Source organism: Bufo gargarizans, chromosome 4, assembly GCF_014858855.1.
Source record: "Bufo gargarizans isolate SCDJY-AF-19 chromosome 4, ASM1485885v1, whole genome shotgun sequence".
Lineage (NCBI taxonomy): Eukaryota > Metazoa > Chordata > Amphibia > Anura > Bufonidae > Bufo > Bufo gargarizans.
In genome coordinates, this window is record NC_058083.1 from 476,114,782 (window position 1) to 476,140,094 (window position 25,313).

Sequence of the window (25,313 nt, forward strand, 5' to 3'; positions counted from 1 at the left end):
CATCTGTGCATGGGGCGGTCATCTGAACATGAGGACTTACATCTAAAAGGAACAGGTCACACCTTTGAAGACAGTCAAGTACGTGTTTTGGATAAGGAAGTCGATTGGTACAAACGAGGAGTGAAGGAGGCCATCTACATAAAAATGGAGAAGCCAAGCTTGAAAAGAGGCGGGGGGTTAGACATCTATTGTCTGCCACATACAATGCTGTCTTGACACCTTTTTCTGGGAAGTCTTTATCACCTACTGACTCCAATTAGGATAATGGAATCAACACCTTTGACCCAATGCTGGGTATAATTACCAGATGTTGATTCAGTTACATATTTATTCCCAGAATTTTTGTACAGTCACTCAGAATTGAGAAAGCTCGTTGGAAGAACGAGTGAAACGTTTTCAAGAAATCTACAGTACATCCAGTTGCCTTGATTTATTCTTTACAGATATACCATGACCTGGATAAATGAGAACCTTCACAGATATTTTGATCTAGATTGAACTTTTTGATCGCTTGACAGAAAAAGGCTTTTTTGGCTGTTTTTTATGGCATTCACCTCAGGCAGTAGATATGAATGTGATATTTTTATAGAGCTGGTTCATAACTCAGCACGCCGGGAGTGCAGGGGGAAAGCTCACTGACAGCGCTGTGTAAAGTGTGTAAATTTATATTTAATTTAAACATATTAGGCTACTGTCCCCACCAGGCTGTGAGGGAGCAGGGCAGGCAGAGGCCTGCAGTTCCCAGGACAGCCCGTCTCTCTAGTCAGCACAGTACTATGCTGATGGAAGATGGATGTCCCTTAGCAATGCTCATTTGAGAGAGCGCTGCTAAGGCTACTTTCACACTTGTGGTAGCCTTTTCCGGCAAGTTGTTCAGGCGTGGGAACAGCCTGCCGGAAACGTGCAACCGCAAGTCCACCGTACGGCCGGAAGTCCGCTCCGGCCACTGAGAGGAGGCAGGACAAAAACTACAACATGCTGCGTTTTTTGTTCGGCCACCTCTTGGCTTGTTTGCCGTGCTGCGGCTGGACCTACGGCCCGCCCCCATTATAGTGAATAGGGCTGGAGCAGACTTTCTGCGGCACAGTTGACTAGTGGTAGCACGGATCCAGCAGGCTGTTCCCCCCCCCCCAGAATAGCCTGCTGGAAAAGGCAAGTGTGAAAGAAGCCTTAGGGCCATTTCAGTCCAAGTTTTTTTTACCGTGGGATGTTACTGCGATCGCTCGCCCCCTTAAAGAATAATTATTTCTAGGCAGCAGATCCCTGTTCACACAGGTTTATAGACGTATCACACAGAAGCAATATTTTTTTGGGAGGAAAAACTTTTATTTTCAGCATTTTCAATACAAACAAATAGGGCGTGTCACACTATGGATGCAATAGCAGGCAAATAGAGACATTGAATTGTATAGCAAATACAATATGGGTGTGAAAACCCAGTAATACAGTATATAGTGAACAGAGAGATCCAAAAAATCTCAACAAAATCACAATGTAAAAATAAAAAACAACATCCTTAGAACATCACTCGCAATAGCAAAGGATCAACAAGTGAGAAAAATATCATACGTCATGTGTGAAATCGCAGTAGTACAGTTGACAGTCTGTCTGCCCAGTTTTTGAAGTTTTTTTTATGGGTAGTGGCAAACTAAAAACCAAGGGGGTTCGTGTTCAGCATCCCAACTAGCCCACCGTGTCCGTGTCCCGAACCTGTAACCTGCCCAATCTTTTTTTCAGTTGTTCTGATAAATACTATTCTGTTAAGGAAAATGGTTTCATTATGAATTGGATCTCAGTGTCCGACATGTATTTGAGAATAAAATGTATCAATTTTTTGAACAGTTTGTGAGTGAATCGTTTTTTTGACTGAAAGATCGCCAATCGTTCTAAGTGAAACAACTGCTTTAGTTGAGTTTTAATAGTATATAATGTGGGAGTTTCAGATTGCAGCCATTGCTGTAAGATACAGCATTTGACAACCATGCAGATTGAGTGGAAAAGATCAGGGAGACTCCTTCCATCAATTTCTTCCCCTTCGAAATGAAATAGGAACAATATTGGGGTCAATTTCAACTTTCTCCCCCATAGTTCCTCTACCATATCACCCACCTCAGACCAGAGCTGTCTACTGCTGGGACATGTCCAAAGTCCATGTAAAAGATCCGTATGGCCCATATGACATATAGGACAATGTGTTAACGGTAGGGTCTGAGCTGGTGAAGAGGTATATTAAAACCAAAAATTGCCCTATGTATAATTCTCAACTGAGTGCCCCTCCATACCTCGTTTACAATATGCTTCCTAACTCGTAACTACCCCTTAATTTGGGAAATATTAACTAATCCCAACTGCTCTTCCCACTTCTGAAAACCTCCTCCTCTGTCATTTAATAGTTCTTCAGCTCGCAATCTGTAGTATATATGGGAGACTGAGGTCCTCCCTCCCCCCAGCTCCAATATTTTATCCAATATGTTTTGCTTAATTTCCTTATGGACTAGTAGTAAATTTGAATGTATGGCTGCCTTTACTTGAGCAAATTGTATAGTTTGAAATAGAGTCAGAGAGAATTTATCTATCACTTCCAACTCCCGAAACCATCTGGGCTCCATGGGATGTAGCAAATGTTTGACCTGTGAGATTCCCTTTAATTTCCATTCTTTGAATAGACTATTCATATGACCTTGTGAAAACTCTGGGTTATTCCATAATGGGAGATGTTTAGATAGCCTGTACGATAACCAGAACTTTCTCCTCAGAATTCTCCAAGTTGCAATGGTATCCTTAATGAGGACAGAGTTTTTAATCCAAGCGGGAATGCTAATCAACCTCGCGTGTAATAGAGCCACCAGGGACCCGGGAGCACAGAAACCAGTTTCGAAAGGCAGGGCTGAATAAAAACCAGTGCCATTTATCCAATCAGCAATGTGTCTTGCCATACATGCTAAATTGTAACCTCTCACATCAGGAAAAGCTATACCACACAACTCTTTAGGGGGCGTTAGCTTGCGCAAACTAATTCTTGGGCGCTGCCATGCCAAAGAAATGTTGTGAGAGCTTTATTTAACCTATTTTTGTCTGCATGCTTCAAAAGAATAGGGATAGTTTGTAGGGGGTATAAAAGTTTAGACATTGACATCATTTTGAGGAGATGAATAGTTTAGCGTGTAGATGGATTCCAGGGTTTTGCCTATCTTGATGCCAAGAAACGATTTTTAGTGCTGACCAAAAGACACAATCACCTGATGAACAAGCCTTTGCTCATACATCGGGTGATTGTTGCCACCTTTAGGGTGTTACCACATGTTCAGGTTTTTGAAGCAGTTTTTGAAACCAAGATCAGGTGTGGATTATAAAGGGAGCAAAAACATTAAGGACAGATATGACTTATCCTCTTTTTTTTTTTATCCATCTATGGTTTTAGTTTCAAAAACTGCATAAAAAAATTGAAACGTATGGAAGCAGCCTTACACAGGCTAATTATTGGAAATTAGTGTTTCTACAAATGCTCATCCTAGATAATTGGTCTGTTTTACCTCTTCAGGTACTTAAGGACACATGGCGTACCTGTACGCCCTGTGTATTTCTGATCACCGCCGCTCAGCGGGCGGTGATTGGAAGCCGGTGCCTGCTCAAATCATTGAGCAGGCACCTCGGCTAAATGCCTGGGGGGTCCCGTGACACCCCCCCCCCCCCCCCCATGTCAATTCAGACCTGCGGTTTGCGGCTTTTTATTGTGCGGGCGGCGGCGGCGCCATCAGGTCCCCATGGGGCTGTAGGGGGGATCCGATGACATGGAAGGCAGCGCAATGCCTTCCTGAGGCATTGCTGCTGCCTACCTGTGACGTGCCTGTGAGATCCAGCCCCCTGGATCTCGCAGGCCGGAAGCTTTATGAGTAATACACACAGTATTACTCATACAGCCAATGCATTTCAATACAGAAGTATTGGAATGCATTGTAAAGGATTAGACCCCCAAAAGTCCCAAAGTGGGACAAAAAAAAGTTTCAAAGATAAAGTCCCCCCCCCCCAAAAAAATTAAAAGTTTCAAGCAAAAATAAACAAAAACGTAATTTTCCCCAAATAAAGTAAAAAAAAAAAAGGTAAAAAATAGGGTGGGGGGAAAAAATAGACATATTAAGTATCGCCGCGTGCGTATCGACCGGCTCTACAAACATATCACATTATTTAACCCGTCAGATGAACACCGTAATAAATAAAAAATAAAAACTGTGCTAAATAAACCATTTTTTTGTCACCTTACATCACAAAAAGTACAACAGCAAGTAATCAAAAAGGCGTACGCCCACCAAAATAGTACCAATCTAACCGTCACCTCATCCCGCAAATAATAAGCCCCTACCTGGGACAATCGCCCAAAAAATAAATAACTATGGCTCAGGATATGGAGACACTAATACATCATTTTTTTTGTTTTAAAAAAGCTGTTATTGTGTAAAACTTACATAAATAAAAAAAGTATACAAATTAGGTATCGCAACATCCGTATCGACCGGCTCTATAAAAATATTACATGACATAACTCCTCAGATGAACACCGTAAAAAATAAAAAATAAAAAAACTGTGCTAAATAAACCATTTTTTGTCACCTTACATCACAAAAAGTGTAATAGCAAGTGATCAAAAAGTCATATGCAGCCCAAAATAGTGCCAATAAAACCGCCATCTCATCCCGCAGAAAATGAGACCCTACCTAAGATAATCACCCAAAAACTGAAAAACTATGGCTCTCAGAATATGGAAACACTAAAACATGATTTTTTTTTGGTTTAAAAAATACCTTACATCACAAAAAGTGTAATAGCAAGCGATCAAAAAGTCATATGCACCCCAAAATAGTGCCAATCAAACCGTCATGTCATCCTGAAAAAATCATACCCTACCCAAGATAATCGTCCAAAAATAAAAAAATAAACACTATGGATCTCAGACTATGGAAACATTAAAACATGATTTTTTTTGTTAAAAAAATGAAAATATTGTGTAAAACTTACATAAATAATAAAAAAAAAGTATACATATTAGGTATCGTTGCGTCCGTAATAAGTTACTCTATAAAAATATCACATGACCTAACCCCTCAGGTGAACACCGTAAACAAATAAGAGTAAAAACGGTGTAAAAAAAGCAAAAAGTGTAATAGCAAGCGATCAAAAAGTCATATGCACCTCAAAATAGTGCAGCAGCATGAGGAGGACAGAGTAGCACGGCGACGAGAGATTGTGGAGGTGTCAGCAGCATGAGGAGACCACCGAGTGGCACAATGACCAAGTCTGGAGTTGGCAACAGTATGAGGAGGCCACCGAGTGGCACAATGAGAGTCTGGAGTTGGCAGCAGCATGAGGAGACCACAGAGTGGCCCAATGACAGAGTGTGGAGGTGGCGGTGGCAGCAGCAGCTTCAGGAGGAGACTCTGGCACAGCAGTCTAGAGGTTCAGCAGTATGAGGAGGCTACTAAGTGCACAATGACCAAGTCTGGAGTTGGCAGCATCAGGAGGAGGCCACAGAGTGGCACAATAACAGAGTCCAGAGTTGGCAGCAGCATGAGGAGACCACAAAGTGGCTCAATGACAGAGTATGGAGGTGGCGGGAGCAGCAGTATCAGAAGGAGGCCACTGAGTGGCACAATGACAGAGTCTGGAGTTGGCAGAAGTATGAGGGGGCCACCGAGTGGCACAATGACCGAGTCTGGAGTTGGCAGCAGAATGAGGAGGCCACCCAGTGGCACAATGACCAAGTCTGGAGTTGGCAGCACTATGAGGAGGCCACCGAGTGGCATATTGACCAAGTCTGGAGTTAGCAGCAGCATGAGGAGGTGGCGGCTGTATGAGGAGGTGGCGGGAGCACCTCAAAATAGTGCCAATCAAACCGTCATCTCATCCCACAAAAAATGAGACCCCAACTAAGATAATCGCCCAAAAACTGAAAAAAATATGGCTCTCAGACTATAGAGACACTAAAACATGTTTTTTTTTTGTTTCAAAAATGAAATCATTGTGTAAAACTTACATAAATAAAAAAAATTGTATACATATTAGGTATCGCCACGTCAGTGACAACCTGCTCTAAAAAATACCACATGATCTAACTTGTCAGATGAATGTTGTAAATAGCAAAAAAAAAAACAGTGCCAAAACAGCTATTTCTTGTTACCTTGCCTCACAAAAAGTGTAATATAGAGCAACCAAAAATCATATGTACCCTAAACTAGTACCAAAAAAACTTCCACCCTAGCACACAGATTGTATTCTTATTTTGTGGATCCATGGTATGCGGGCTGCAAAATATATATGGCCATGTGCATGAGACCAAACACTTAGGATCTACACCTGATTTTTGCTTCAAAAACTGAATTAAAATATCTGCATATGCGGCAGCACTTAAAGGGGTTATCCTGTAAATGGATAATGATGACCTATCCTCAGGCCACCTAACAATTATTACCAAGGGGCTGGACTGGTCTGTTAATTGCCTACTCCCCAAATAGAGACTTTGAAACACAAAGTGCACACGGGGGGGCATTTTTCCTGACTGGTGTTCCTATAGGCCTCTTTCACATGAGCTTGTCCGGATTAGGTCCAGATGCGTCCTGGTGCATTGCGGCAAACCCGCGCGAGTAGGTACGCAATTGCAGTCAGTTTTGACTGCGATTGCGTCCCTAAAATGGTGACAGTAGAAAAGAGACAGCCTTCTTCCTCAGGACCTGGAGGAGGCAGGCATCTCCCTAACAGCCCAGACAGAACACACAAAAGAAAACCAAAACCAACTTATCTTGTCACAGAGCAGAAATGGCAATTCCTTTCTTCCTTCCTTCCTCCCTCCCTTCCTTCCTTCCTTCCTCATAGTACAATAGGGCTGGAGGGGTTAAACAATTTTTTTTTTTTTTTTTTAACTCACCTTAATCCACTTGTTCGCACAGCCGGCATCTCTTCTGTCTTGTTGTGTGAGGAATAGGACCTTTGGTGACGTCACTGCGCTCATCACACGGTCCATCACATGATCTTTTACCATGGTGATGGATCATGTGACAGACCATGTGATGAACGTAGTGACGTCATCAAAGGTCCTATTCCTCACATAACAAGACAGAAGAGATGCCGGCTGCGCGAACAAGTGGATTAAGGTGAGTTAAATTTTTTATTATTTTTTTTAACCCCTCCAGCCCTATTGTACTATGCATTCTGTATTCAGAATGCTATTATTTTCCCTTATAACCATGTTATAAGGGAAAATAATAAATATCGGGTCCCCATGCCGATTGTCTCCTAGCAACCGTGCGTGAAAATTTTCAAGATTTTCAGGCAGCCCCATTCACTTCTATGGGGCCTGCGTTGTGTGAAAAACGCACAAAATAGAGCATGCTGCGATTTTCACACAACGCACAAGTGATGCGTGAAAATCACCGCTCATGTGCACAGCCCCATAGAAATGAATGGGTCCGGATTCAGTGCCGGTGCAATGCGTTCAACTCACGCATTGCACCCGTGCGGAAAACTCGCCCGTGTGAAAGGGGCCATAGTCTTGACCTCCCTGCACTGGAGTGAGCTGCACCTAATTTACTAAGAGGCAAATGCACATCTCTAGCACTCAGTGTGCCAGTAACTCTAGCCAGCCAGGAGCTGGCGTAGACCTGAGCTATAACTTATATCAATTTGTGGTGCAAGTTATAGTAAATTCAGCTGGAAGCTTGCCCCACCCATCTATGCTCACCACTTAGGAAAAGTGTCAAGAATCTGAAAATTTGGCAACTGTTTACATAATTTGCAACTGTTTTACGCGACAATAGTGGTGTAAAAGCCTTATTGAATGTCCAGAACTGTCACCACCAGATCTCTGAGAAGTTCTGATAGACATTCTTCAGTACCTCCTGCATGATGTTCTTTTGTTTTGGTTTTGCTTTGACATCTCTTCTCCCTCTCCCAGCTGTCATCTATTAGCAGTGATTGCCTCCCTTTATATCCCCTCCCATACTGCCTCACTTTGCGGTTTATACTACTTCCTGGATTGTGTTCACTGCTTGAAGTTGCTACTGCTGGTTCCTCAGATAAGTCTATTTTCTGTATTTGTGTTTTCCTGTTGGCTTGATTCTAGGTGACCCTGACTCCCTCCGTATTATGTGCAGGGAGCCGGTGGTCGTGTCCCCTCACTATTATAGGGTTTGCAGGTCAAAGTACGTGGACATGCAACTTTCTATCATAGAGATCTTTGCATGGGCTGAGCAGTCAGGGACAGCTCTTGGGCTTTTATAGGGCTTGCCCATTTGTTCCTTAGTTTGGGATCAAGTCAGTCGGATCTTTATTTGTTACTTCTTGTTTTCTGCAACACCATCCGTGACAAGAACAGTGTCAGCACATGAATCCCTTATGCTGTTGAGAGTTCAGTGCAGGTGCAGTGGGTTTGAATGGAGGAGGTTGTGTTATGGGTCTGGTCACATGAGCCTCCATCAGCAGCCATATTATGGACAGGATCATATGCCATGTCCCAAAATAAGGACGTGGCTTAGGAACTATAGAATGTGGTATATGCCATATAGTCATCTTACCTACACACTGGTCAACAGTAGCCAGGAAGTGGCCAACCCCTTTAATGACACCTGAAGATTCTCATCCTTCCTCTTAAATTCTGTGTTCAATGCTTTCTTTCAAACTGTATATAAAAATGTGAAGTAACACCTGACCATGTCATCCAATAGTCATTGCATCTAACATAAACGAAACATAAAATAGCTAATATTTCTACCTAAACCATTGTCCCTACTTATTTGCATGATCCGCCCTAATCAATGGTCCACAACTGGACGACCGTCCCTTCCTAACTAGGTACAGGGACCTTAGACTGAGTTCACATAGCCGTTTTGCTTTCCGTTCTTCTGATCCATCAGGAGAAGAGAGAGAGAGAAAAAAAACGGTTGCATCGGTTGTCATCCGTTTGAGCCATTTCCGTCTGAGATCCGTTTTTTTATGGGGGGAAAAAGTTGTGCATGCAGTACTTTTTTTTTATCTGAAAAACTGGATGTCAGAAGTAAATGGCTCAAATGGATGACAACCGATGCAACAGGATCCGTTTTTCTTTTTTCTCTCTCTTTTCTTCTGACAGATCAGAAGAACGGAAAGCTAAATGGTGTATGTGAATGCACGCTAAGAAGGAATAAAGAACAGGGGGGAAAATAATAAATGTAGTGACAGACAGGCACAATGGGTACCGGAACAAACACTGATGAGCGAAGACGTAACCCGCTGGAACAAATAAAGACCAGGAGAGTCAAAACAGAACCAAATCAGAAAACAAAAATCAGATACAATACCACACCAATATCAATATCGTTCACTATAGTTCACTAAATTGGAACAAATGCCAAAAACCAGATACAATACCAAGTCAAGGTGAACACAGTCCACAGAGCCAAATCAGAATCCAAAAACAAGAGGTAGCCATGGGCAGAAGTCAGGGGTCCACAGTAAATAAGGATGTTAGTGAGGCAAAGTAACACCAATCACAGGCAACTGCTGCTGGCAGTAGCCTGTATAAATATGCCGCCTACCTCAGTATGGGATGCCGATGCTGATTGGTCCGGCGTCCCATGAGACCCGAAAGTGATGTCAACACGCACAGGCCACCAGCACCACCTTCTATTGGTCCGGTGAGCATGTGACTGCGCAGTGATATCACCCCCAGCCTCGCAGGGCAATGTCAATGCCATCTCAGAGGAACAGCACATAGCATTGAGCATGGAATGGTAAGTACATTACAGTAGCCACAGGAAAGTTGAATTGGTAATGGGGTCACACAACATTATGGATTTCACATCGTTACTAGAGATGAGCGATTTGAAGCTGACACCGAATGCGAATTTCCTTGCGCTTCGTAGTAACGAATCTCATTTTTCCTAAAATGGTAGCTGCACGTGTGTCATGATCAGTGTGGGGGAAAACTTCAACACTGAACACAGGAGGGAAGGGAACAGTCACTGGTCCTGGAAACTAGGGAAGGAACAGGACACCTCCTAAACAACCCTGATCCGGGCCCTAACTACCTATCAATATGAATAGACCTTGAAGGTAGGAATATTCATATGCAGGATACCTAGGCCCTTTATTCCCTATAAGTCCCTCGAATAAGGTTATGACCAGACACAACCCATTCCTCCCCACATGGACAAAAAGAAGTCTCTGTCTCAGACCCAGATACAAGCAACAGGGAATATAACAAACAAACACAAACAAACGTGACACTTAACTTAAGTAGAGATGGGCGAGCAGGAACACCAGAGAAGACCTCACACCAGCTCAGCCAAACCCAAATGAAAGCTATCTATCGCATAGTCAGAAGGGTGGGGTCAGACTATAAATGGTAGAAGTGATGACCACTGAGCAACAGCTGAGAAAAGGGAAGTGGTCATTAACCCTATCAATACTGAATCAAGAGAAATCAAGGAGACTGATAGATTACTCCACGCTCAGCCAGTCTCCTGATTCTCCTGACATCAGTCACCTGAGGGACCATGACAACGTGTGAAGACATGGAGAAAGGAAGTCTGGGAAGGCGGGATCACCCATACCGCCATGCATGCAGCCAATCAGCAGACAGCCAGCCCTGTGATGTCACATAAATACGGCAGCCATCTCAGATTCTGCCATTCACTAGTGTACTTAGTGCAGGGAGAGACGTGTCTGCAGGCGTAAGGGACAGTGATAGAAAAATCGTCATTGTGCTAAAAAAAACTATTTACAAGTGCAGGGAAAGATTATTCAAGGTGTAGGGAAAGGATAGGGAGGAATCACTCCACAGCATTTATGTTGAACAGGGTTCAGTCGGGGAGGTGACAGCCTGGTTAATAGAAACAATCAGATTACACTTTGCTGCACTGACTGGGGATCCAAATTGCCATTATACAGCTCTGTAATTCCAGCAAACCGTTCTTGTTATTGGGGTGCAAGTGCTGTTTGATACAGGCATTAACAGGGTTCATTACAAGGAAATATCTCTATGTTTTATTTGCCCTAGTGCAGTGCAGTTATATGTTCTAAAGCATTTTCTGGCTTTTATTAGTCGGAAAAAAAGGGCTTATTAACCATTGTGTGGTGAAGTGCGAAAATTGCAGCCCTTTTTGTTGCGTATTAGTGGCAAAAGTAAAATATATTTGCCGCTTAGCGGTGTATTTATCTGTTTTAAAGCCCTTTTTTGTGTGTATTAGTGGAAAAAGGAAAAATATATTTGCCACATAGCGGTGCAGTTATCTGTTTTAAAGCCCTTTTTTGCTTCTATTAGTGGAAAAAGGAAAAATATCCTTGCCGCCTAGCGGTGCAGTTATCTGTTTTAAAGCACTTTTTTGCGTGCATTATTGGAAAAAGGAAAAATATTTTTGCCGCTCAGAGGTGCAAATATATTTTACAGCCCATTTTTCTATGTATTACTGGCGAAATACAAATATATTCGCCGTTCATAGTTGTACTTATCTGTTGAAAAGTCTTTTGTGTAAAAATATAAAAAAAATAGGGCCTAATTGCCGTTCAGTGGTCGAGTGAGATATTTTACAGCCCAGTTTGCCATATATTACTGGCTAAATACAAATATATACGCCTTTCATTGTTGCACTTATTTGTTGAAAAGAATTTAGAAAAAAACTATTTACCATTTAGGCTACTTTCACACTTGTGGCAGTGTGATCCGGCGGGCAGTTCCGTCTTCGGAACTGACCGCCGGATCCGCCGATCTGGGTGTGACTGCAAGCATTTGTGAGACGGAGACGAATGCGGATCCGTCTCACAAATGCATTACAAGAACGGATCCGTCTCTCCGCTTGTCATGTGGACAGACGGATCCGTCTTGTATTTTTTTTCACATTTTTACCGGTCTGCGCATGCGCAGGCCGGAAGGACAGATCTGGCATTCCAGTATTTTGAATGCCGGATCCGACACTAATACATTCGTATGGGGAAAAATGCCGGATCCGGCATTCAGGCAAGTCTTCCTTTTTTTCCGCTGGAGATAAAACTGTAGCATGCTACGGTTTTATCTTTTGCCTGATCAGTCAAAACGACTGAACTGAAGACATCCTGATGCATCTTGAACGGATTACTCTCCATTCAGAATGCATGGGGATATGCCTGATCAGTTCTTTTCCAGTACAGAGCCCCTGTGACGGAACTCTATGCCGGAAAAGAAAAACACTTGTGTGAAAGTACCCTTAGCGGTACAGTGATATATTCTAAAGCCCTGTTTGCTGTGTATTAGTGGCGATTTTTTTTTTTTTATCTAACATTTAGTTATTTGATCTAACAGTATGTCAGTGTCACGACCTCTGTTGTGTGCGCCGCGACACGGTTGCCGTGCATGCTGTTGCCTGCGGCAACATGTAGTTGTTGCAGGTTGAAGGTGGCTCCTCCTTTCCACTGGGTCATTCCCTGTCTGGGAACCCTGACACCCCCTTCCGGAGTCAACAACAAACAGACAGGGGGGATGTCTAGCAAACATGCTGGACAACAAACACCACCAGACATGTAACAACGACTAGACATCAAACACCAACCTATACCAACACCACACATAGAAACATAATAGGAAGTGAAGGTGATAAGGGGAAACATCGGGAAGACATTGATCACAGACTCTGTCAGGGTCTCTACTTGTTTAAGCGTTTAATAGAACAAGTTCTGTAGACATCTATATGGAATCAGCTGATGGTATAAAAGGAGTGCGCTCTTTCACGCTACAGTAGGATCTTGGGCCTCTGCACGGTTCTTTATACCTGGCACTAACATCAACCTGTAAGGCTGAGTTCATACTTGAGTTATTTGGTCAGTTTTGGCCCCGTGACTGCCCAAGTAAGTGAAGTGTGCAGTGATTCTAAGAGTGGCGCCTGTTATCTGCATGTCATACGGACTCATAGTATTATTTTACTACTAAATTAGACTCCCTATGCGTGTTACTGCAAGGCACAGTGTTCTACACCACTATAAAGGCTCTCCCCAACCAGGAAATAGCCATTTTTTAACACGATTTAATTTGGATTAAACCAAATTTTTCCCAAAAAATTTGGCGAATCGGCAAATCGAATTTTTGAAAAATGTTGTTATCTCTAATCGTTACAAACAGATTGTCAACCAGAAGCATTGGAATCAACAGTGCAGGAAAGGCACAGTATTAAAAAGGTAAGTAAACTACAGTAGACGTTTTTTGTGTGACATTTTTACTATATTACACTGCTTCCTGGAGTACTGCTGTAACACAGCTGTGCCCATATTTGCAAAATAGTGAATTTCTTATAGCAAATGTTTGGCTCAGATCATTGACATAGGCACATTAACATAATCCAATGTATAACTACACAACCGTTCTGTGTGGCCATACTATGGAATTTTGGCAACCTCAATTTTTTCTACTGGTAACTGAGCAATATTTTCATCATGATTACTACATTACAGTAAATTGAAGCTTGAAAGAATATAGTGGTTTGTCCAAGACCACACACACAATATATAAGCATTGGTGGTCAGAAATAAACAGAGAAACCACAAACTTGATGAGAAAACATGGTTACAAAATATCTTTGGTTGACTACATTCCACCTAGTGGTCATCCATGTACAAACATACTCTCAAGGAGACAGATATTGAGGACATTCAAGACATCTAATGTATATCATTAGTTCTTAAAGTTTTTTTTTAGGTTTCATACTGATAACCTATCCTCGGAATAGGTAATCAGTATCTGATAGGTGGGGTCCAACAACTGGGACCAGTTCTGATCAGCTGCTTTAGGAGGCTTACCTTGTGGCTTACCCTAGGCCAGTGATTTCACACTCATCATTCATGAAGTCTAAGCGAAGCTCAGTCCTATTCAAGTCAAGCATTTCCATCTTTCCACTCCTGAGAATAAGCAATAGTTTGTCATAGTGTAGTTCTGTAGGGTGGGCTTATCTTCTGCAACCTAGTCAACAGCAGCACAGATCTCTTTCCTATACTGGAATCGTATACAGGTTTCCATGAGTGTCATGGAACCATGAACCAGACGTACAACAAGAGATAAGTGGAAATAAGAAGGCTTTATTGAAAATCAAGCTGTAAGCAAAAGTCCAAACGGATGGCTAAACCGAAGCAGGGTCTTGCGTAGACAGAGGTCAGGAACCAGAAGGGTAGTCAGACGAAGCCTGGATCAGGAACCAGCAGGGTAGTCAGACGAAGCCAGGATCAGGAACCAACGGGGTAGTCAGACGAGGCCAGGATCAGGAACCAGACGCAGCAGCAGTCTTAGAAGCATGTGAACACAGGAGGACCAAGCAAGGAACTGAAGCCACAGACCTCCTATATATATGAGCTAGGCATCCAGCTCCTCCCAGTGGGAAGGAGAAGCCGCAGGGTGGGAGGCTACAAGAAACCCAGAAACCAAGATGGCCGCCAGCACATGTCAAACGAAGGAGAACAGTAAGAAGGTAAGACCATGACAATGAGCTAGTGGCGGAGACTTGCTGCTATGATGTCTCCCATACACTGCACACTGAGAGAAAAGGAGATCTTGCTCCCCTATCTCTCTGTAGTACACGCTCAGAACCAGAAGTGACATGGAGGGCATTATGCAGCAGTACCAAGCAGTGTAGCTCTGAACTCAGCACTGTGGTAACACATTAAAACACATACTGGAACCAGGAGCATCTGTTCACTCTCTTATTGCAGTATCTTCCTTCACCATCTCCTACCACACAACTTTTCATAGGGTTCTACAGGAAGCAACTGTAGCCTGATCCCTCAGTGAAGCCGATCATCCATTGTGCCTTTACCTCTATCAGGATGGATTTTCCCACTAAATTATGAGTGAATGATCAGTGCAAAAGGCAGGTGGGAAATGAAGAAGAGACCAATAAGTGGAGGATTTTTCCTATTATATATTACAATGTTGTTGTTTTTTTCATTTGTACCATTGATTATGCAAAGTTTTGTAGCGCCCTGGAGCATGGGTACTATGAAGTCTGAACATTTGTGGACATTTGCCTATTTCCCCTATGCAAAGTTATAAACTTCTTACTTCCTTTCACTTGGAAGGGTTAACTTGCACTGTTTAATACTGTTTAACTGCATTTAATATTAATGCTGTGATATGCTGTATATCCTGTTCATTTGCATTGTATTTGCAAGGCTCTGTGGGACTTTTGGGACTTTGAATAAGAAGCTGGTAATTTTCCACTGCTGCCATAGGTTTTAAAGAAGAGCATGTTTTGTAGGGGAAAAGCCAAACCACCAAAACCAGACAGACTGAGCTTTTGAATGTCTGGTTTTAGCCATGTTGTTGTGTTTGGAAACTTGTTTTTGTCTGGAAAACTGCTGTGTCATTGCCATTGAGTATCACTGAAGCTCTAATGTAATTCTATGCCAGACGGGAGTGGTAACTTTGCAATTGTTTGTGCTGAGTTTCTCCACTCCCTCCTCCCACTATAAGGTCCAGTCTAGCTAGAAATAGTATAAAAGAAGAGCAGTCAGAGCCCCTAATGTTCAGAAGATAGGGAACAGTGCTTGGAGGGGAGACTCATGCCAGCCTGCATGAGTGACTAGAAGAAGACGCTGAGATGGGGATGCTGAGCCACAGACCATGGGTCATCAGCTCTGTGACCAAAGAGCCTGCGCAGACTATTGAGTTAAAGACCATGGGCCCCCAGCCTTTGACCAAGTTACCATCCTTCTCAGGTAAGTTCTTTAGCTAAGCATTTTTTTTTTGCCAGGAGAATCCCCCTTTAGCTTCAGCTTTCAGGATGAGTTGTTTTAGAAGGTCCTCCATAGTTAGGGATAGCGCAAGTCCGAGCAGTTTGTTACCCTGCACCGTGAATGCGCACTAACTGTTATCTCCTTCTGTTATAGGTACCTGGAACGCCGTTAATGAGAAGAGCCAATCACCATCCTTGGAGGGCCCCTGCAACTTTCCCCAGACATCATTCGCCAATGACTTCTCCAATTAAATTCTGTTGCCAGGTAAGAAAACAATAACTTTATTATTACACACCTACATATACAATGAACGGAACCATGTCATCATGTGTTCCCTTCATTGTATACACAATGCCAGGCCCATACATGATGGGCAAAGGTTCCAGATAAATAAGACAAAGTACAGTGTGACACAGTGAGGGGTTATGTCTCTCAAAGTAGGTATTTTCCTCCCAGCATGTGCGGCTGGGCTGGTTTCCAGCCAGGTGAGGTCATATACCGGACCGGACTTTAAGTGCTGTTCCGGGTTTTAGCAGCACCTGGCTGTCCTTAAATAGGAAGCTGGGCTCAGCAGAGATGTCTCCGTTTTTGGGATCTGAGGTTTTGTGCCTTGCTGGAGGGCTGAGATCTGCACGCTGGGGAAACAGGCTCCTTAAATCCTGCTGTGGACTACTGGAGGCAGAAATGCCAGCAAGGTGACTTGTGTTATATGAACTTTTCATTGTGTGTGAATTAACAACAAGACTGCAAGTTACGTGTTGTTTTGTGCAATTGCCTCAAGTGTGAATAAACAGTTAAGAACTTGAATTTTACATCTGTACTGCGCCCGCTTACCCTATCTACCAGAGCGAAACCCCACACCAGCTAAATCAAATAATTAATATTTATTAAGGAAATTAATGATATTTATATGGATGTTGAAGGCCGTTATGTTAATTAGTTAAATACAATTACTTAACAGACTAAACTTGAGTTAATAATAAACAAACATGTCCACTCAAATCATTAGCAACTTCATACACAAGCCATGTATCACATGGCACCCCCCAAACATCGTAGACGTTCTTCGATCATATTTTGGAATCCCGCGTTAAGAATATTGTTACCGATATTGGACAAGTGCCAATAGTCAGATGTGTAAAGGCCTCCAATAAATCCTTCTAATTCAACATGTCTATATGAAAAAACATTCAAAATAGGCAAACATTTTACCATCTGACGATTTACTTTTTTCCTGATTTTATCCAGGAAACGAAGATCTCTGTGAGACCAGTTGAACTTTTGAATCATTTCAGAGAAGGTAAGAACAGAATTAGGTAACAATAAACGAATATTCCTAAAAGTATACTTGTATTTATTAATCAATTCCAGAGGCAAATAAAAGGCTAGAGAATTACACAAAGACCAAACATCTCTCAACTTTAAATCTGATTATGCAGACCAATTAATGTATATATTCAAATTGAGACCAAGGTCATGTAAACATTTTCTTTCAGAAACATGATTTAATGCTCCAGTAACGATATGGTTTCCAACAATCCAAATATTGCAAAAATCTGCAAGATAAAATAATACTACTCTAACAATTCAGGTCTAATATAGATATATATCAGGGATCAGCAACCTCCGGCACTCCAGCTGTGGTCAAACTACGACTCCCAGCATGCTTCATTCACTTCTCTGGGAGTTCTGAGAACAGCCATGGAGGTGTGCATGCTGGGAGTTGTAGTTTCAACGCAGCTGGAGTGCCAAAGGTTGCTGATCCCTGATATATATAATCAGATTTCCATCTACCCAAATTTTTTATTAAAGACATACTCAAACCTTGTTGAGCAGCCAAGGTGGCTGCTCCTATTCTGAATGAATGGGCAGAAATATTACAATTGTGATAACCTAATAGACTGAGACATTTCTTTAAAACGGCATTAAATTAAAAATTTGTAAGAGGAGAATGGTCCAGATGTGAGAATAATGGACCATTTACCTTAGGCCTTCTATTCAACCAATTTAGCATAGCCATAACAGGGCATAATCGAGAGTTACTGAGAGAGTGTAAAGTAATCCAATGACCTTTTTGGACTTGATCAGTTTTTGACTTTCGTATACAAAGTCTCAAAACTTTCATATTGAAAACCAAGTCAGGAATAAAAATAGGTGATGTACTATGTCTATTAACAGCCATGAATTCGCTGATCCGGAGAGCAGAGAAGAAGGCCACAATAAAAACAGATCAGAAAAGGTGTGTTTCCAGATCCGAAGAACATAGAGAGGGTAAAAAATCATATCATTGGAATAAAATCTTCCTAGATATTGGTCTAGTTCTTTCCTTCTCGACTGTACTTTTGTTCAGACCTTTTAAGGCCTGATTCAAAAGAAAATTATTCTTAACTGGTTGGAGACCTAAAATCTTGAAAAATAAAGAAATGCCAATAAAAATTTTGTTTATAGAAATGTACGAGTTTTTATTTTCCAGTAAATGATTAAAAATTTCTATTAAAATAAAATAATAATTGGAAAACGTATCTAAGTTTTTGCAGTCACAAAAAGAAGTCCATAACTTCCAAGCAGCGGAGTAAGCGGACCACGTGTTTGGGGCTAGTGATTTCCATATTAAATCTCGCAGAACTCCTAAAATAACCCCCATAGATGATTCGGGCAAGTTGAAGGTTGCCACTTCTGGAACTAGTTCTTTGAAGAGAGTGAAATTCTGGCAGGATAAAGCATCTGCTATTAAATTACACTTTCCAGGAACAAACTAGCTCACGAAGTAAGATAGTAACCAGGATCGATTTTGACGCATGACAATTAATAGCGAAAATGACACCCTTGTTGTCGGACAATTACAAAATTATTTTGTTAGAAAAATTTGGTCTCCAAATATGTAGGGCAACCAAGACAGGAAACAATTCAATAAAGACTGCATTCTTTACTAAACCAGAATCCTTCCATTTTTGAGGCCAAATCTCCACAGACTAAAAGGAAGTTATTCTAATATGCGAGAATGGAGAAGAAAGACCTTCTGTAGCATTATATAACCTTTTAGAGAAAACTCTACCCATGGGAATAACCCGGGAAATAAAATTTAAAGTACCCAATAAATGATTGTAGTTTTTCTAACGTACATTTAATTCTAGCCAACAATACATTGATGGAAATGTTTATATTATCGATTTTTTAACCAGAAATACTGAATTCCATTTTGAAAGTATCAATCGTGATTCACAAAAAAGTTAACCTGTTAGTTGGGAACACCGTTTTGTCTTCCGCTAACGGAATATTAAAGTCACTGGTTATTTGGAAAAAATTGTAATAATTGACAGTTGTTAGTATCCCCTCTTCCCATGAAAAGGAAATCGTCTATATAATGCATTATGTGACCATCAATGTGAAATTGTTCTATAACCCATTGCAGAAAAGATGAGAAGGCTTCAAAGTAAAAACACAAAAGGGTAAAACCCATCGGTAGAGCGCCGTCAAAGAAATATTGACCCTCAAATTGAAATCCAAGAGAGTTGAAACCTTTATGGTGAATAGGAAGGAGTCTGAATGCTGATTTAATATCAGTTTTGGCTAACAGAGCATTCCTACCTATTTCCTTTAACTTAACAATAGCTAAATCAAAAGAAGAATAAGAAATGGAAGCAACACTTTTGTCTATTTTGTCGTTTAATGAATGATCAGGAGGAAAAGAAAGGTTATGAATTAAACGGAAAGAGTAAGATTCTTTTTTAGGGGCTAGGCCTAAAGGGGACAAACAAAAATTTTTAGATGGTGGGGCAGAGAATGGTTCAGCAACACGGCCTAGATCAATTTCTTTAAAAAAAATGTCTTTAACAATAGAAGAATTTAACTTAACGGATTTGAGGTTCTCGACCCAAAAGCAACCAGTCCCTTTAAATTGAGGGACGTAGAAACCAAATGAAAAGCCAGACAATATCAATCTAGCCATCACTTGGTCTGGATAACATTCTAACCATGGGATTAACTTTACTAGCCTCACTAGAGTTGTTGCTTTTTCCTTGAGTGTCTTTTGTAGCCGAGGCTTCAGCTGAACCAAGCTTTTTGAGACACTTGAACACTGGGTGGCTTCCGCTACAAAAGGAACACTCATGCCGATATTTGCAACTTGAGGCCCATTTGCAGTAATTTTCGTTAAATGCAAAACATAGGCCTCCCTTGTTGTTACCTTGCTGATGAAAAATTACATTCTTTTGCAGCAACATGAGATTTAGCCAGAGGCCAACATCCTTGGTTCCCCATTGCATGTTCGGATAAACCGACAGTTTCTGCCTGAAAGACTCATCATAAGTATTCCAAGCCAATCCACCAAAACTGCGATAGGCTTCCAGAATTGAATCCATACGATAAAATAATCCACAGCAGAGTTCTGCTTTACGTTCTCCCAGCACTGCCGCATAAATAGAGAAAGCCTGTACCCAATTTAAAATTGATTTATTCTTTATGTTTTTGGGGGTCCTCATCCTTATTATCTTTTATTACAGGTTTATTACCAGATGATGGGAGTAGGGAACATAAATCAATAAATTCCCTATTCCATATCTTGTCTTTTACAGTGACTGACAGATGGTATCCAAGTGGAGATACTTGGCAAACTAAAGCCTCTTTAAGGCAGGATTGTTTTACACCCTCAAAATTCTGTATTTGAGGGTTAAATACCGAGACTGAATCCTTAGGCAGCCCTATAAATCTGTCAGTGCTTTTTTGAGGATTGACAGATGTCTTGTCAACCCAAACCTCAGTCAAGCATTGAGAATCCTCATTATTTGTGTTTGACATAAACTTAAAAAATTCATTAAATAAATATAATTAATCCTCAGTAAAATACGGTACTTGAGTAGAAAAAGTGTGCAACGTCTGTGTGCCACTATGATTGTTTTGAACGTTATTCTCACCCCTATTGTCAGGTCCAACTGCCGACAGCTCAAGGGAAGCGGACAGAAGATCTGGACTGACAGCTACCTTAACAGAAGACCTAGAAGGTGAATGTCTTTTCTTCTCTTTTTTCTTCATTTTGTCCGGCGGAGGCGAATAGGTCCTCGGTTCCTGGCTACTCCGATTTGCAGGTACGTTCTACCCAGGGCTCTCACTGTGCATGCGCGTGCCAGTGACGTCTGTAACATCAATTAACTCTGGGCTTGCGCATGGGGCTACACAGCAGACCTGAAGAGAGGATGCAGAAGCTTCATCCAGAGAGTTAAGTTCTTCAGCTAAGCATTTTTTTTGCCAGGAGACTCCCTCTTTAGCTTCAGCTTTCAGGATGAGTTGTTCTCCATAGTTAGGGATAGCGCTGGTCCGAGCAGTTTGTTATCCTGCGCCGTAAGTGCGCACTAACTGTTATCTCCTTCTCTTATAGCTACCTGGAACGCCGTTGAAGAGAAGAGCAAATCACCATTCTTGGAGGGCACCTGCAACTTTCCCCAGACATCATTCGCCAATGACTTCTCCAATAAAATTCCGTTTGCCAGATAAGAAAACAATAACTTTATTATTACACACCTACATATATGATGAATGGAACCATGCCATCATGTGTTCCCTTCATTGTATACATAATGCCGTGCCCATACAATATGTGGTGATGCCTTGATTGTGCCCGGGGGACCCAGCGTAGTGTTGGGGCTACCCTAAACCCAGCAATGCAGTTTGTTCAAACAGCAATGCCTAATTAAAAAGCTGTTTCACCATGACAACCCCTGTACTTATGCCCTATCAGACTTTGGCACACCGGGTACAGGGAAATTTGTGGCTGCTTATGCTTTCCCCAGTATTCAGCATTATTGTTGGAGGGTACAGAAGTCAGATCAGCCAGCTCTTTTTCAAAAATCGGAGCCAATCCTATTAGAGAAAATGCTTGAGAAAATGTCGCCCAATTTCTCAAGCATTTTTATGTCGATTTCAGGGGGGAACTTTTAAACTCTGTCTGATGCCAGAAAAAAGAGTGCAATTAATTCACTGAATATGCAAACAAGTACAGTGAGTAGGTTATTTGCTTTGTAGTAAGTAAAATGGAACAACAATGTGGACAGAAGACACTAATGCATTTATAACCAGTATAATGTACTGTACAAGATAATATCATATATCCTGTTTGGTAATGCGGTTCTGCAGCTGCCTCTCACTGTCTATGATATCTAAGATAGCATCTCAAGGAAATCCTGCTGTACAAAACACATCTGCCTGATCTTTTTCTCACGAGTCACAGCCTGATATCACCCATCAGGGTGTCACATCAGTGCATCATCTAACCAAATCCATGTATTATTCTTTTGCTTACAATTTTCCGTAAACGTAAAAATTTCATTAAAGGGAAAGTTTTACCTTTTTTTTTTTTTTTTTTACTAAGTACAAATGTATACTGAAACAGACTTTTTTTCTAATTTGTTTTTATTTTCTGATTGTGGATTTTTTTCATACATGATTATGGGGGTAGCAATCTTGCCTGAGCTGTTTACAGAAGTTCCAGAGATATTCTTTACAGGAGACATAAGAAACCTCAGTCAGACAATGACTTACTGACTTATATGGGGGTGTCATGAGCAAAAGTCACTGTGCAGGGAGGGGGAGGGGTGAGCCATCCCCATCAATGATGCCATCCTGCTTTATCTGCCTCCAGCTTTATAACAGAGGAGTTACTCAAGAGCCAGATGCACAAGAGATCAGAAGGCAAAGGGATTCACTTACACACTTCTAAGGCTACTTTTTTGGAAAAATTAGCTTAGATCCGAATTAATTTGCTGCGAATTACGTTAGAAAACTGCCATTTCCGGGCTGCAGAGAGCCTTTATAGTGGTGTAGAACACTGTGCCTTGCAGTAACACGCATAGGGAGTCTGCTGTGGTAGTAAAATAATACCGTGAGTCCGTATGACATGCAGATGACAGGCGTCGCTCTTAGAATCACTGCAAACTTCACCTATTTGGGCAGTCACGGGGCCAAAACTGACCAAATAACTGAAGTATATCAACTCAGCCTTACAGGTCGATGTTAGTGCCAAGAAGAAGCGCACTCCTTTTAGGGCTCTTTCACACTTGCGTTCTTGTCTTCCGGCATAGAGTTCCGTCGTCGGGGCTCTATGCCGGAAGAATCCTGATCAGTTTTATCCTAATGCATTCTGAATGGAGTGAAATCCGTTCAGGATGCATCAGGATGTCTTCAGTTCCGGAACGGAACATTTTTTGGCCGGAGAAAATACCGCAGCATGCTGCGCTTTTTGCTCCGGCCAAAAATCCTGAAGACTTGACGCAAGGCCGGATCCAGAATTAATGCCCATTGAAAGGCATTGATCCGGATCCGGCCTTAAGCTAAACATCGTTTCTGCGCATTGCCGGATCCGATGTTTAGCTTTTTTAGGGTGGTTACCATGGCTGCCGGGACGCTAAAGTCCTGGCAGCCATGGTAAAGTGTAGCGGGGAGCGGGGGAGCAGTATACTTACCGTCCGTGCGGCTCCCTGGGCGCTCCAGAACGACGTCAGGGCGCCCCACGCACATGGATGACGTGATCGCATGGCACGTCATCCATGCGCATGGGGCGCTCTGACGTCATTCTGGAGCGCCCCGGGAGCCGCGCGGACTGTAAGTATACCGCTCCCCCGCTCCCCGCTCCTACTATGGCAACCCGGACTTTAATAGCGTCCTGGCTGCCATAGTAACACTGAAAGCATTTTGAAGACGGATCAGTCTTCAAATGCTTTCAGTACACTTGCGTTTTTCCAGATCCGGCGTGTAATTCCGGCAAGTGGAGTACACGCCGGATCCGGACAACGCAAGTGTGAAAGAGGCCTTACACCCTTGTCAGCTGATTCCACATAGGTGTCTACAGAACTTATTCTATTAAATGCTTATACAAGTAGAGCCCCCCGGACAGAGTGCAGAGGGTGTCAGCAGTAAGTTTGTGTTGACGTCACTGATTAATTTGCCCTTCCTCTGATCTGTCAGAACAATAACCCGCAAAAAGCGGATCCTGTCTGTGGAGCATCCGCCTTCACTCGGTCAACATTTGCTCAATAATCCATCAGTAGTGCTAATGCCCAAAAAAAACAGGAGTGGATCTAAGACAGAGATGACATGTGAATGGAATATTTGCATGTCTTCTGTGTTTTGGATCCACTCCAAATCATAAGCCAATTCTGATGGGACCATAGAGGCCTTACAGCTGCTACACAGACAGGATCCGTTGTGAGTCTCATTTTTCCTTCCTTCTGACAGATCAGAAGGTCAAATAAATGATGATGTCAGCCAGGCCGAAAGGCAAAATAGTGGCCCAGTCATGAAGTGGGGAGGTGGGAACAGAATGAGAAGTCCACAGAGTGGACCTATGACACATTGATGAGGTGGAAGCAGCATGAGGAGACCACAGAGTGGCGCAATGACAGAGTGTGGAGGTGGCAGCAGCAGCATCAGGAGGATACCACAGAGTGGCAAGGTGACATAGTGTGGAGATGGCAGCAACAGCAGGATACCACAGAGTGGCAAGGTGACATAGTGTGGAGATGGCTGCAGCATCATCAGACCACAGAGTGGCAAGGTGACATAATGTGGATATGGCAGCAGCAGGAGGATAGTGACCTAGTGTGGAGATGAAAGCTGCCTTAGGGCTCTTTCACACTTGCGTTGTCCGGATCCGTCGTGTACTCCATTTGCCGGAATTACACGCCGGATCCGGAAAAATGCAAGTGAACTGAAAGCATCTGAAGACGGATCCGTCTTCAAAATGCGTTCAGTGTTACTATAGCAGCCAGGACGCTATTAAAGTCCGTGTTGCCATAGTAGTAGTGGGGAGCGGGGGAGCAGTATACTTACCGTCCGTGCGGCTCCCGGGGCGCTCCAGAATGACGTCAGAGCGCCCCATGCGCGTGGGGCGCCCTGACGTCACTCTGAAGTGCCCCGGGAGCCGCACGGACGGTAAGTATACTGCTCCCCACTACACTTTACCATGGCTGCCAGGACTTTAGCTTCCTGGCAGCCATGGTAACCATTCAGAAAAAGCTAAACGTCGGATCTGGTAATGCGCCGAAACAACGTTTAGCTTAAGGCCGGATCCGGATTAATGCCTTTCATTGGGCATTAATTCCGGATCCGGCCTTGCAGCAAGTGTTCAGGATTTTTGGCCGGAGCAAAAAGCGCAGCATGCTGCGGTATTTTCTCCGGCCAAAAAACGTTCCGGTCCTGAACTGAAGACATCCTGATGCATCCTGAACGGATTTCACTCCATTCAGAATGCATTGGGATAATCCTGATCAGGATTCTTCCGGCATAGAGCCCCGACGACGGAACTCTATGCCGGAACAAAAGAACGCAAGTGTGAAAGAGCCCTTAGGAGACCACAGAGTGGCAAGGTGACATAATGTGGAGATGGCAGAAGCAGCAGCAGGAGGATACCACAGAGAGGCAAGGTGACATAATCTGGAGATGGCAGCAGCAGCTGCATCAGGAGACCACAAAGTGACCCGGTGACAGAGTGGAGCGGTGGGTGGCAATACCAGTACCTGCTGATGAAGGAGACTGAAAGAAGGAGCACTTGGCATCAGATGTGTGGCATCAGGCGGGTGGCAGCAACAGTGTAGTAGCTGAGGCAGGTA

The 25,313-nt window shown here is 42.6% G+C and overlaps 1 long non-coding RNA gene across 1 annotated transcript in view; it reads left to right on the forward strand.

Annotated features, from left to right (window-relative positions):
• LOC122933702 overlaps positions 1 to 15,919 on the forward strand; it is a 44,254-nt gene extending 28,335 nt beyond the window's left edge. The window contains exons 2-3 of the long non-coding RNA XR_006388534.1: positions 13,115 to 13,170; positions 15,868 to 15,919. This is a non-coding gene — a long non-coding RNA (uncharacterized LOC122933702). The remainder of the gene's footprint in view (positions 1 to 13,114; positions 13,171 to 15,867) is intronic.
• Positions 15,920 to 25,313: the final 9,394 nt, after the last annotated feature.